This window comes from Anser brachyrhynchus (genome assembly GCF_964034855.1).
Source record: "Anser brachyrhynchus genome assembly, chromosome: 25".
NCBI classification, from domain to species: Eukaryota; Metazoa; Chordata; class Aves; order Anseriformes; family Anatidae; genus Anser; species Anser brachyrhynchus.
Genome location: NC_137718.1, coordinates 7,731,955 through 7,745,811, shown reverse-complemented (window position 1 = coordinate 7,745,811; position 13,857 = coordinate 7,731,955). Strand labels below are relative to the sequence as shown.

Here is a 13,857-nt window from a genome sequence, read left to right as displayed (position 1 = left end):
TGAGCCACCTCACACTGTTTGCACAAGACCACTGGGGAACAGCGAGGGATTATGGGGAAGTGTCTCAGCGAAGCTGATTTCAAGCTTTTTTTCACCAAACTGCTCCAACAAGCCTGCTTTATAAAGATTTTTTTTTTCATGCGGACAGACCTCCTCTCCCTGCTGGGAATTTTTTGGGAAAAAACCTTTCTTTTTGTGCATCGAGGCGCTGCTGCCCTTAAACTGCTCTTGCCTGCCTGGTTCCCACTGTGGCCAGAACCTCGTTTCTGCTCCAAACTGGTGGCTTTGGGGGATTTTTCTGCACAAGGAAGGTGTCACCTGGGTAAGTAAATTCCTGCGGTTGCTTCTGAGCCCAGCAGAGCATCCCACTAACAGCTACAAATCATCAAACTGCCCCCAAACAGAGCTTTTCCTCCTCAAATTGCAACAAGACTGTGACCTTTTTTCTCTAGACAAATTAAATGATGAAAAAAAAAAGCCAACACTTTTTTTTAAAACAAACAAACAAACAAACAAACCACAAAACAATTGTAAATAGTCATTTGTGGAAACAGCAGGGTGCTCTCACCTGGAGTTTTGTAACCATGACTGGGGGCATTTAAAAAACATCATTTCAGCTCAGCCCGAATTTTGCAGAAATCTTAACCTGCTTTATGGATGGTGAAACCAATTCAACACTTCCAGCACAAATGCCTGCATGGATGAGCCCGTGGCCCTTCTGTTCAATGGTGCAAAGGTCCAGGCAAAATTACAAATAAAAAAATGCAAACAGACATTGCACTGCAAAGTCAAAAACACACACTTCCCACACACAGTACAGTATATTGCATTGGAAATTTGCAAAAATGCAAGCAAGTCCTGCTTTGCAGTTTCAAAGTCCTGCAAAGAAGCACATTGCATTGCACTGCAAAAAGAGCAAGCAAAAAATACAAGCGCGTTGCATTGCATTGCAAAAAGGAGTATGTGCAGTGCATTTCATTGAAAAAGCCTGCAAACCCATTGCAAAAATGTGTTGCAAAATCTGCAAATTTTCATCTTCTTGCAAGTGCCAGAATAGAGCCGATTTATTGCAGTCAACAACAAATTAGTTCCGGTAAGTCTGTGTTTTTCTGAAGAGAGGAGAGAATTCCCTCTTCTGTTTCACCTTTGGAAACTCAAGTTTAATGATGGGAATCTTTCTTTGCACAGAGGATTAACCATGCCCCCTTTTAATTCATAATCCTTTTATTACTGTTTAGCTTTTGTTATGCGACCTGCTGCCTATCCTTTGGCTTGTGATACCAAATTTGTCACCTTATTATGAAGCCAAAAATGGTTTGTTTTCCTTTGAGCATGGTGTTTCTCCAGCTGGGGCTGAGCAGCTTTGCTGAAACCACCCCAAAGTTGTTTCTGTGTTTTAATAAAGCTGGCGGCTGAAAATGCTCAAAGCCATTGATGTTGCAGGTGCCGCTGGAAAAGTGGCTGCACTTGCTGAGCATCAGTGGTGCTGAAGCCTCATTGTCATAATTTAACAATTGTTAAGGGCTTGTGGTGTATTCTGAGCAAAGAACACCAAGTGTTATGAGTGGGTTTCCGGTTGAGAGGAAAGCGATGAATGAAAAACCCTCACATTGCATCTCTCGGGATGGCACCCACAATCCGGGGATTTATTTTTATTTTTATTTTTATTTTTAATTGTCTATGAAACTCTAAATGGTTTTGGGAAACATCCAGCAGTAGGAAAACATCTGTAAGGCAAAAAGGGATGTTGAATCCTGCTGGATGGGTTGCGCAAAGCTCAGGTTCCTGCTCCAAAAACCCCCAAATGCCGATGCAAGACTGCGTTTTAAGGACCGAAATTAGTGCAAGGTTAATTCTGATATTTTCAAACTCTGGAGTTTATGTTCCCATGGCAACCAGTATTTTTATCCTCTTCGTTCTGCGCCCTTGTGCGATTGAGCCGTCGGGGAATATCTTGCCTCCCGAGACCCATGAAGGTGTTGGGGTCGAGTCAGAAAAAATAAATACATCCCTGCCTGCCAAAAAGGGCAGGAATTTCCAACACATCCCCTTTGCAGACAGCAGGAAATCATCACTATCGAGCTGCTTTTACCCTGCAAAGTCTTGTTGCTACTTGTATCTACTCACCAATGCTGGAGTGGTGCAAAAAGATTGGTTTTTACCCATTTCTCCTAATCTTTCAAAGCTCACCTCTGCAGCTTGTTGCGTTTTTTCCTGCGGAGACAAGTGGATGTCTCTTTGCTTACAGCTGCTGGTGAACACAAAAGTTAAAGTGGTGTTGGGTAAAAAAGTGGCCAAGTAACCAAAACTGAGGGGTTTCATTCTTTTTCTTTTTCTTTTTTTTTTGATGAAAAGATGTGCTGTAGTTAGGGTCACCTAGTTGAGTTGTCTGTGTTGCAAAAGCAACAGGAGTTAGAGATTCCCGAAAAATCCCTACGGGCAGTGAAAATGGAAAAGAGGGATTTTCAGAATTTTGCATATTTGGAGTTTTGCGTGGCCGTTTCCATAGGAACAAAGGTCCGCAGGTGGGGGGAGATGGAAAAGGAGACAGAAAAGAAGTTTTTAAGCTGAGAAGAAGCTTAAAACCACAAGATTTGGCTCAAAACCAAACCAAACCAAAACAAAAAAACAGCGATGGGAATTTCACCCAAAAGCAATGCCAGGAATTTGAGCAAAATTCTGCAGCCAGACCTTGTGGTCTGTGGCTGAGTATTCCATGTTCTTCTGCTAATTTTTGAACCCTATCCATATTAATTAATTTTTAATATTAACATTCTTTTTCCTGAGATGGGAGGTTTCTATCATGCAATCCACGACGCTGAATTAAGTAAATTAAAGGCAGTTTCATGCTGTATTTTTCTCTCAACTGAATCAAACAATGCTGTTGGCATAGAAACAGCCTTTTGTGAAAAGGTCACCTGCAAGGAGGGTGTTTTAGGTGTAATTCAAGGAGATTAGAGGGGATTAGGGTATGCTCATATATATATTTTTATATAGAGAGAGAGCATATGTATCATAGCATGCATATATATGTATGCATTTGTCCTCATGTGCGCATGCATTTCCCTATATATATATATATGTGCATTTCTTTAAGGAAATATGATAAAGGAGCAATATCCAACTGAGCTGGAAGGTTTGGTAAATTAAAAAGTCTGTGATAAAGGTTTTATTTCCCCTTTTCTTTTCTTTTCTTTTTTTTTTTTCCCTCACATGTGGCAGGGCGATATCTACTCGAAGCGCTTCTCCTCTGTGTTTTTGCGCTTGGCTTTAATTAAACCTCAGGCAGGGCTGGAAAAATGTGGCGAGACGAGATAATTGCGCTATTCCCCGCGCGGGGCTTGGTGCCATGGAGGGAAAAAGCAAGGAGGAGAAATTTGGGGACAATGCTGTCAAGCTAGGGAGGTGATCGAGGATAGCAGAGCTGTGAGCTTTGGGCCAAACAACTTGCTTGATAGCCCAAAAACTCTAAAACTGCCAGCTTTCGTCCCATTTTGCAATGCTGCATTTTTCCAGTGAATGGGAAAAATCAGTAAAATTGATTTAATTAATTTATTTATTTATTGAGACGACCAGCCTGGATTGCTTTTCTTTGCTGGTTTTTTTTTTTGTTTTTGGCAAGGAATTTTAAAGGTGAGATCACTGGAAAATGGCTTTTATATAGGATAGCCCCCATGTGTGTGTCCCCTGCAGCTCCTGCTGCTGTCTTCCCCCCAAATCCCCTAAACTGGTGCCAATGGGAGGGCGGTCCAGTGTTGCAAAATGAAGCATAAATCTTACAAAAAGAAAATGCAAAGGCGAAGTAATATTATTTTTCCAGGGTTTTCTCCAGTATTAAGTCCCTTTAACAAAATGCAGTGCGTTGAAAATAGCCGTGCCTGGTGGCTTCCTGCACCCACCTTCTGCTGGGTCCCTGTTGGGTTGTAATAGGAGAGAGAGGCACTGGAAATGTGGAAATAGCTGGGAAAAAAAAGGGTTCAGAAAGACTATAATAACAAAACCTCCATTTCTCATCTCTTCCTGCATATCTGTAACAGACCATGGTAGCAAACATTTGGTTCAGATTAGTTTTTGGTGATTACAGCTTGTCAGAAAATATTGTTTGCATCCTGCAGGAAATATTATGTTTTAACTTTGTTTTCATTCCAAGAAGTCAAAATATTGATTTTTCATTTTTTCAGGGTAAAATTCCAAAAGCGATTTCTGTTTGGACACATGGAAGCAAAAACTATCAGATCTGTCTGCAGACATGAAATGTTTTGACATTTTAAAATGTTAGTTTCAAATTGACATTTCAACTTAAAATAGCATTAAAATGGCATGGAGTGAAGCTGTTGATTCAAACAAAAATTAAATTTCATCGAGGCATTTTAGAACTTAACATTTTTCTCCATTCTGAACTCATGCTTTGGAGAAAGGAACATTTATTGCTGTTGATGCTCTTTCTGCCTTCAGAGGATGCCAGATGGGGAAAAATACAATGTTTCACCCTAGTTTTGCTTTCAAATAATCCCAGCCCCACTATTTGCCATTTTGGACCAAAAAAAAAAAAAAAGAGCTTTCCCCATGCTAAGCTAGCGAGACATTGGAATGAATCAAATGGCATCATAGGGATTTATTCATTGAAATTTTGCCTTTGGGGTTTGCAATCTTGCCTCAAGATTTTGCCTTTTTCCCCCTGGAGGAACTTGCTCTGCAGATGGATGGGGACAGCTTTTGATTTCCTGGGGTGGCAGTGGGGGCTCTTCCATTGGACATCTTTCGACTTGCCCCCTTTGGCAGGGAAAAAAAAGCAAGGAGTTTTTTTTTCTACCTACGTGCAATATTGGATATATCACCGCATATTCCTCTGAGTGAAAAAAATATGCCGAAATAAGTCAACTGAAAAAAAAACAAACATGAAATAACACTTGTATTTATTCCCATGTTGGTTGGTGGCCAAATACCATCGCCCGCCGGCTTTGGAGGTGGGCTGCATCTATTCAGCTGGGAGCAGCTGTGTAGGAGATTAGCCAATAATATCTCAACAGAGAGTAGAAAAGCTACAGTGAACCTCAAATCGCTTTTGCTCTTATTTATCCAAGTGCCTGCAGTTCCCATTTCAAGGTAAATAAAACGGGGACAAACACCAGAGTCGAAAAACAAGCTGTGTCCAGCGCAGGTGGCCATACGGAAAGTGCATCAGGCAGCGGGTTGGCTTCCATGGGTATGCAATTAATTAGTTGGCTGCATTTCCAATTCAGTTGTGGTTGTCATTTTGTTTTGTTTTTTTTTTTAGGTCCTATTTTGGGGCAGGTGCATCTGGAGGTTGGAGGGAAAGCAGACATCAGAAGTCCTGCATGTATGGGAGGGATTTGTAGATCATAGAATCACAGAATCTTGGAATATCCCGAGTCAGAGGGGACCCACAAGGGTCTTCAAGTCCATCTCCTGGCTCCATATAGGACCACCCAAAACAAACAGACCCTATGTCTTAAAGCGTTGTCCAAATGCCTCTTGAACTCTGACAGGCTCGATTCTGTGACCCTGGGGAGCCTGTCCCAGTGCCCGACCACCTCTGGGTGCAGAACCTTTCCCTACCACCCAGCCTGACCCTCCCCTGTCCCAGCCCCATGCCGTTCCCTCGGGTCCTGTCGCTGTCCCCAGAGAGCAGAGCTCAGCGCCTGCCCCTGCGCTCCCCTCGTGAGGGAGCTGCAGGCCGCCATGAGGCCTCCCCTCGGCCTGCTCTGCTCGGGGCTGAACAAACCAAGGGACCTCAGCCGCTCCTCACACGTCTTCCCCTCCAGACCCTTCACTATCTTTTTAGCCCTCCTTTGGGCACTCTCTAGTAGTTTTATGTCCTTTTCATACTGTGGTGCCCAAACCTGCACACAGTGCCTGAGGTGAGGCCTCACCAGGCAGAGCGCAGCCGGACAGTCCCTTCCCTTGGCGCCAGCTAGCAGCGCCGTGCCTGAGGCACCCCAGGGTGCGGTTGGCCCTTTTGGCTGCCAGATCATGGTGATTTGGGTGTTTTCCCTGGCGCCAATGGAGGGGTTGGGGCAGAGTGCTCTCTTCAGTGTGGCAGTGACAAGGAGGAGTCATGTTGTGGGTTGATGTGGTGTTGGTTAGAGAAAGGGCATTTCTGAATGCGAAAAGGTGATGAGCACCATGTGTCTGCAGCCAGAGATGTTGTAAGAAGGTTTTGCTTCTTCTCATGGTTCTTCCATCACCCCAACAAAGAAATGCAGAAAAATGCTTTGGGGGCACTGTTTTTGGAATTTCTAGTGGTGCCGCTTGGTATCTCTTAAGTGAAGGGAAATCCATGCTTTTCCCTGAAAGTCTCATTTTTGCCCACCAACTCCTTCTCCTAGACAACTCCTCTTCCAATAGAACAAAAACAACAACAACAACAAAACTTTGGAAACAGACAGCTCCTCTTCTTTCCACAAGTTAGGACAAGGAAATATTGAACAGAGAGGAGATTTCAGCTTTGGGAAAATTTCCATCTCCACCGGGTCCCTCAGTGGCTTTTTTGAAAAGATCCTCTCAAGTTTGACCAGAATTGATGGCCAAGGCTACAACCGCAGAGTGCTGTTTCCAGCCTAAATTGCCAAACGAGGTGATAAATAGTCTCTTTGGGGGGATTTCTTTTAATATCTGAAGTCACTTTATAGCAGTATTTGATTTTTATGGCAGTCTTTGGGCAGTTGGTTTGAGTCACGCTTCTGTGTAGCATAGCCACTGACACAGGATCAGCTCTTCTCAGAAGGGTCAGTGCGTTACTAATTGCTGCTGTTTAATAAATGCACAAAGAAATCTACATCCAGAAGTTGCTCACAACCATGCTTTGTTACTCTAGGCATGTGGGAAGCAGATAATCAATTTTCAAGAACTTTCAAGAATTTGCCTTTTTTCTTGTTTGGAATTTGACTAAAAATAGAGCAATTCTCAACTTCTATGAAAATAAAAGTACAGAATGATGATGATCTGGGAACATCCTAACATGAAGTTTCTGGAGTGTTACACTGCTAAATGTGAACTTTATAGCTTCCACTCATTTTCTTTGAATACTAATAACTAACAAACGCGGATCAACACCGATTAACGGGTCAACAGTGTGGGTTAACACCACACCAAACACTCTGCAGGGTAAACGCCTCATCAGCACTTATGCTCAAATTGCCAGATTTCTTTCTGATGGAAAAAATCCTGAAAATATACATTTTACCATGAGAAATGCCAGATTTCCTGGAACTGGATTTTTATTGAAAGATTTCTGTGGGTTTTTTTTTGGTGTGCACTGACTGCAGACATCAGTAATAACACCTTGCACTGAGGCGCACATAGCACATGCAGCTCAAATCTATCACAGGCTTACTGCAGGCTATTAATAGTTTATTAACTCTGTTTAAACTCTGCCTGAATGTTACTGGTGTGCCAAGTGTCTCTGCATAGAAATTATGAAGAAAAGAGCTTTTCTATAGAATTACAGAATGTGTCAGGGCATGTTTGCAACTGTGCCGTGCCCTGCATAGCCACATTTCTGAAAATAATGGTGTGCATATAGTATTTGTGAAGAACTGGGGATGTTGTCCTTCTTTTTGTAAGAACTGAAGTGTCACCAAAAAGAAATGCTTCCTGAAAGCTCATTTCAAGAGTTGTTTCTTGCTGAGCCAACCCAAAACCTGGGGTTTTGCATGTGCAACAAAAAGCAGGCTGAGGTTTGCATTTGCTGCTGCTTATATTGGAGTGACTCAGGTAACAGGAGATTGATCAGCCCCAAACTTCACAAATTCATTCCCATAAGAAGGAAAGAGAAGTTTTTCCAGCCCACTCCTGCCTATGGGGAAATAAAAGTTTGGGGAAGGGATTACAGATGACAAAAAAATTCTGCCACTGGAAGATTGGTGGGAACCTATAATTTATATTTGCTGTCGTTGCTAATCCTCACCCATGGGGATCCCATCATTTGATCTCAAGCACTCCCTTCCTGCCAAACATGGAAAAAATACATTCTTTTTTCATCTCCCCACTTCACTTTGCTGTGATGTTTCTTTGTCTTCTGCCAGTCCCCGGGTATTGAGAGTCAAGCCAGGACATTAATATTGATGCAGACCTCAGTTATTAGGAGCCGCATTTCTGAGTGTGCCAGCAGCATATAAATACTATTACTGGGTAATTAGTGAGCATCAAGCTGAGTTTGGATCTAGCAGGGCTTAGTGTCCTACTTTTGTGGGGTTTTTCTGCATGGAGTTGTTGGGGTTTTGCCCCCAGTAGGAGCTGAAGGCTGGGTGGAAATCCCAGCTTGGGAGCACCTGGTTGTTCAGTGAAATGGGAAGAAGCAAAACAGAGGTAAACATGGAAGGAAAAAACCTTCCAGGGTTTTTCATTTTTGAAAACCTTGTGTATTTGAAGTGCAAAGTCATTTCCTAGTTTCTTATTCAAATTTTCCCATTTTTTGTTTGCTTCTATCCCTTCTTCCCGGAATGGGGTTTCTTGGTTTGTATTTTCTCCTCCTGTGCCATGTTTTAATTTTGCTCCTGCAGTCTTGTAAAGTTTGAGAAGGCTTCAGCATCGCCAAAGGGCAAATGCAGCACTGCTGCTCAGCAGCTTGCTGAGGGCCAGAAATGTTGCAGATCTCCCAGCCTCCCAGAACAGCAACCATCTCATGCTTAAAAAAAAAAAATGCAATGGGGAAAAATAACAATTAATTCTTGGGGGGGGGTGGGGGGGGGGGGAGGAGTAACATCCAAAACATCTGGGTTATGTTGGATCTGAAAAATAGGTGCTCCTTGCGTTTCCTCGCTCTCCAGCCTTTTCTAGACTGGGGACACCCTTTTATTTTACCCTCTCCTCCACTTCCTTCCGCCCAGCATATTCAGGAAGGGTTTTTCCACCCAAATGGAGACAAGGAGACAACACAGGTCCATGTCTCCGTCCCCAGATCCTTCGCTTTATCCCACACTGGTGCTGTTACCAGCTTCTACTGAAACACTGTGTGAATAATTCAGGGGCATTTTACATCTTTTATAGCTCTGAACTTCGACTAAAAGGAGTTTCAAGATGGTGCTGCCTGTGCAATAAAGTATGAATGTGGCTGAAGGCGAAAAACCTCAATCTTGCATGAGTGAAAAGGGACATGGATGGGGGGGGTGACAGCAGCGGGTGCTGGGGAAGCCTCTGAATGCTGAGAGCTCTTAGAAGTGGTTTAACACATTATTTTCATGTGTTGACATGGGTGAAAGGGCATTCGCTTGCAGGCTGGAAAGCACAGCTTGGCCCCAGTGTTTCCCTGACTGGGACTGTCAAGGGAAGTGGGGAGGTTTGGGCTTTGTCGTTCCCGTGGGGAGCCAGCGGGGTAGTCAGGGCGGTGCGCTGCGTGGGGTGAATCGCTGCGGCTCAAAGCTCCAGGGGACAAAGCCACCTTCCTGCTCTGCTCCGGGCCACCCCATGTTACCACCCCCCTGGTTTTTGCAGCTCAGTCGCTGCTGTTCTCTAGTGTTGGGTTTCCTTCTCCATGGGGTGTTTGAGCCAAATCTTACTGTTTTAAGGACTCTTCATTGTTTGAGGCTTTTAATACAGTTGCTGGGGGCGAACAGGAGAGGTGCAGCCTCATTAGCAGCGTGCTAATGGGTGCACACGTCCATGTCCCCTGCTTTGGGATGCTAGCACAGGACTTTTCCTTCAGGGGCTGGCTGCAGCCCTGGGGCCATGTAAGCACCAACATGTGGGCTTTGGCAGGCATCTGCATCAAGAAGCTGGAAGGATTTAAAATTCCTAACTAATTTCTTTTCCATAAAACAAATGAATCTTCAGAAGGGCCTTTTGTCGCAGCTGCTAAGCCATTAAATTTATCTGAGTCGTTTACAATTTGTGATGGGACTGTTAATGGCCTGATATGGGGATCAACATCACTTAAAGACATGGAAGTTGGTTTCTTCATTCCCCCTCCCCCCCCCCTTTTTTTTTTGTTGTTGTTGTTTTCTCTTTTTTCCTTTTGGTTTTTAAGTTGCTTCTGGATTTGCCCCAGAGACACAAAGCTGTGTTTGGAAAACGTCAGCTCTGTGTCCACAGCCCCTTTGTCACGCCAGGGCTGCTCGGGCTGAAAGCACAAACCACAGCCCACCCAGGGGGATGTGCCGCCCTGCTACTACTTACTGCTTCAAAGTACCTGTCCGTGATATGAAACATGCCATAAAATGAATATATTCCAGATGTCCCTACAAACTCCCATCGGCTTCGCCATCCACCTGAAGGCGGCTGATGTGGTGAGGCTTCTCAGCATCCGTCGCCTTGTTTGCATGGGGCTTCACTGCCCAAATGCATGGGCTGGTGGCTTGTTCGGCATCCCTGTGGCTAGCAGGGCAGTGGAGGGGGCTAGCTGGCCTGCAAGGTGATGGAGTGATCTCCCTTCTTTGGATCAGGGAAAGGGGTCTCCATCCTTAGGTTTCGGTGAGATCTTCATCCTCGTGGACACAGGGAACCTCTCCTTGGAAGGTCTGCATTCACACTTTAGGGAGGGTCTCCATCTTTGGAGTTTGGGGAGTCTCCGTCCTCAGGGCTGGGAGGGCCCACATCCTGGGTTTTGAGGATCTCCACTTTTGTAGTTGGGGGGAGTTGCCATCCTGGGAGCCAGGTGTACTTCTGTCCTTGGGGTGAGGAGGATCTTTATCCTTGGTTTTTGTGGTGCTCCATCCTTGGAGCTGAGGGATCTTTACCGTCAGAGTTGGGGGACCTTTTTCTTTGGGTTACAGGGATCTTCTTCCCTGAGGTTGCTAGAGTTGCTTTGTCCTTGGAGTTATCAGATCTCCATCCTCAGAGACAGATGTCCATCCTTGGATCCATCCTTGGACGATCTCCGTACATGGGGATGGTGGCAGTGGTGGGATCTCCATCGCTGAAGGTTCTCCCTGCTCAGGGTTGGGGGATCTCCAGCCATGGAGGCATCTCCATGCTCAGAGGACCTCCGTCCTAGATCCTGGACAAAACCAGGACCCATTGCTTCCTCCATACAACACCCACCTTGCATGAGAGCCATGGGTGCCTGGCCAGGCTCCTGCCCTTGGGCAGCTGCAGTTTTGGTATGCCGTGAACCTGTATCTGTGCGCGGTGCCTACTTTGCAGCCAGCTTAGCAACCACAACCTTTATTTAAAAGCAACACAGAAAACACACAGGGCAAATGTTTGGTGTTGGATGGGGGTATTTTCAGAAGACAGGACAACAATTTCCTTGGTACCCTCAGTATTAGGGCCCAGTTGGCTGGAAGGACCGTTTAAAAGCTGGAATACTGGTGGTGTGGAAGGCAGTGAAATAGGTACAAAGCTAGAATTATTATTCATAGCTAATACATTGCATGGCACTAATTAATTTTTAAAGAGACTCACTGGGGACCTCATTGCTAAAACATGATGTTTTCTCCTCCGGCACCATAACTGTTAACTCAAAACAAAGCAGAAGAAAGGAAGATGAACCTCAGCGCCCACGATACAGCATCGGAGCCGCCCACTTGTGAAGGGGATTTCTCCAATGGCCAAATCCTGCCACCGGGGTTGGGCCAAGGTCGACCAGCTACACCCCTCCAAGGGGATTTTTTTGGGGGCTGAGTCAAATCCAGCTTCCCTGAAGTGCAGAAATGTCACCTTAGCTGAGAGCATGCTCGAGCAAAGGGAAGAGCTATTTTTGGCTCTGCTCTCACCTGTCTCGCTTTAACCGAGCATGGCTTTCCTGAATATTTTTAGCCGTGTTTTATTACCAGTCTTGCAAGCCCCGAACCAGGGGATCATAGCATTGCACAGTTACTTGCCCATAGACAAGTTATTTTATTCAAATACTCTTTGGGAGTGCTAAGAACAGACTTCCCTGAACATACTTGTCACTGGCATCTAGCAGAAATCAACATCCAAATATATTTATCTGACATTTCCCATCAGGTGATGTGTGGAGTATTGCTCCTAACACAGCCAAAGTTGTAAATGCTTTATCTTTGTGTTTAACTATTCTTTTTATCAGGCTGGACACTTTTCTCACCATCCCCTTGAGTCTACCTATTAATTCCAGCACTTCCACTTTTCATCAGGGTGCATTCCTCCAAAAGAATGAGAATTTATCAAGCTTCTGCAAAACTGTTTAAAAAAACCATCAAATTTGATGGTTCTATTTCCACCCCCATGTTTATCTTTTCATTTAAAAATTAGGAAATTTGGTGGCTTAGGCCAAATCTTCCCTGCTAATGTCCAGAGCAGGTGATACCAGGGTCCGGTCTGAACTGGACTGGGGGCAAGGAATTATAACTGCAACATTGCAATATTATTATTTTTTGTTGTCGAGGGGAGGCTTTGTTGGATGCTGGTAGCAGCCCCAGGGTCATAGAGTGCTGCAATCACAAACACCCCCAGACGGGGTGATTTCTGTTTCCATATGGAAAAGGGATGTGGCATCTGGTTTCACTCCCAGCAGCTGGCAGCTTGAAGCCTGTGTTTTGCGTGGTGTGGAGTAAAGAGAAAATAAAGTGTCGAATTGTTTGGCATTATCAAGGATTTCTGCTCCCCAGGACTCCTGCATAAAGAGATGGAAATTTTAGCTGCTGGAGCCAAGAAACACACAGAAGTATATGAATTTATTACATTTTATCTCATTCCCCTGCAAACAGCGCTGGAAATGTCAAAAGATCATCTATTGTTTCATCATTTATAAAGAATTTTTGTTTTCTAGTTGTAATTTCTTTGATGCATGGCTGAGGGGAAAGGAAAGAAATTGGAGCAGGAGACGGCAGGTTGAATGTGCAGTTTGTCTGGCCGCAAAGCTACGTGCATTTAAATTTCTCACATCCCAGTTTTTAATTTAACAAATGTAATTAAGGATGGGGTAGGTACTCGGATTATTCATTTACTCCAGATGGAAAAATTAAATTGAATGCAAATTCTGTAATCAGACATGAAGTTGAGAATGTCGGACGTGATGGGGAAGCGTCAGCACATTAATCGGACCACTTTCCCTAAACAGCCCCCAAATCTAGAGCCAGGGATTATTTGAATAATTGAGCTGGCATTTGATAAGATATCTGATTGCTGATATCTCCTTAAGATGGAGCCCTAATTGTAATTCTCCATCAAGAAGGATTAATCTGCGTAACAGAGTGCGCTGGGAATAGTGCAGTGTCAGGCTGCCTCACTTGAGTTTTGGTCTTTTATCGAGGGCTGCCATTCCCAGTAAGTGTGCCAAAATGATTTATCACTTCTCCTGGTACACTATACGTGAGATGGGAGGCCAACAGATATCATGGCTTGGCCGTGGGATTTCAAGGCTGCCTGAGTCCCAGTAGTGTTGCTCATAGCCTTGGGTGTTGGGGCTGCATTTTGGAGGTGCCTCCCATCCTTGCAGAGGGATTTCCTCAAGAGTTGCACCAATGTTTTAATGTCCATACTGAAGACTGCCTTCGCTTCCCTCTTCGTGGTGCAATTAAACCCTTAGTTACCTGCGAAACAGAGAAACAAGGAGAATTGCCCCCATCTTCAGAAGACCATGGACTTTGGACGTCCAAAAATCAAGACGTTGGACCATGACTCTGGCCACTATGCTGGTCATCTGATGGGTCACAGCCATCGGAAAGCTGTTGGGAGTGGATGGACATTGACTCCCAACTCAGCCTTGGCTGGGGTAGCAAGAGGAGTTTCTCCTCAGTCTGGTGGCAGACACCCAGTCACAATCATGGATTTCTTTTCTTGCATTTCCTCAGCAATTATGTATTCACTTCAGAGAAATAGCATTTCTGTAGTCTTCTTCACGACTTGCAGCGTTTGTTCCTCTTGAAACAAGACATGGCAGGACAGGGAGGTTGGGGCAGAATTTGCTTCTTAAATCCCACACCATGGCAGATA

The 13,857-nt window shown here is 44.5% G+C and overlaps 1 protein-coding gene and 1 long non-coding RNA gene across 11 annotated transcripts in view; one reads left to right on the top strand and one right to left on the bottom strand.

Moving 5' to 3' along the window:
- Positions 1–13,857, top strand: part of PKNOX2 (PBX/knotted 1 homeobox 2) — an 88,230-nt gene that overhangs the window by 31,225 nt on the left and 43,148 nt on the right. The gene's annotated exons all lie outside the window — the stretch shown is intronic.
- Positions 1–13,857, bottom strand: part of LOC308182776 — a 38,537-nt gene that overhangs the window by 23,436 nt on the left and 1,244 nt on the right. The window contains exon 2 of the long non-coding RNA XR_013942072.1: positions 1–13,857. This exon is cut by the window's left edge and continues 23,436 nt beyond it. This is a non-coding gene — a long non-coding RNA (uncharacterized lncRNA).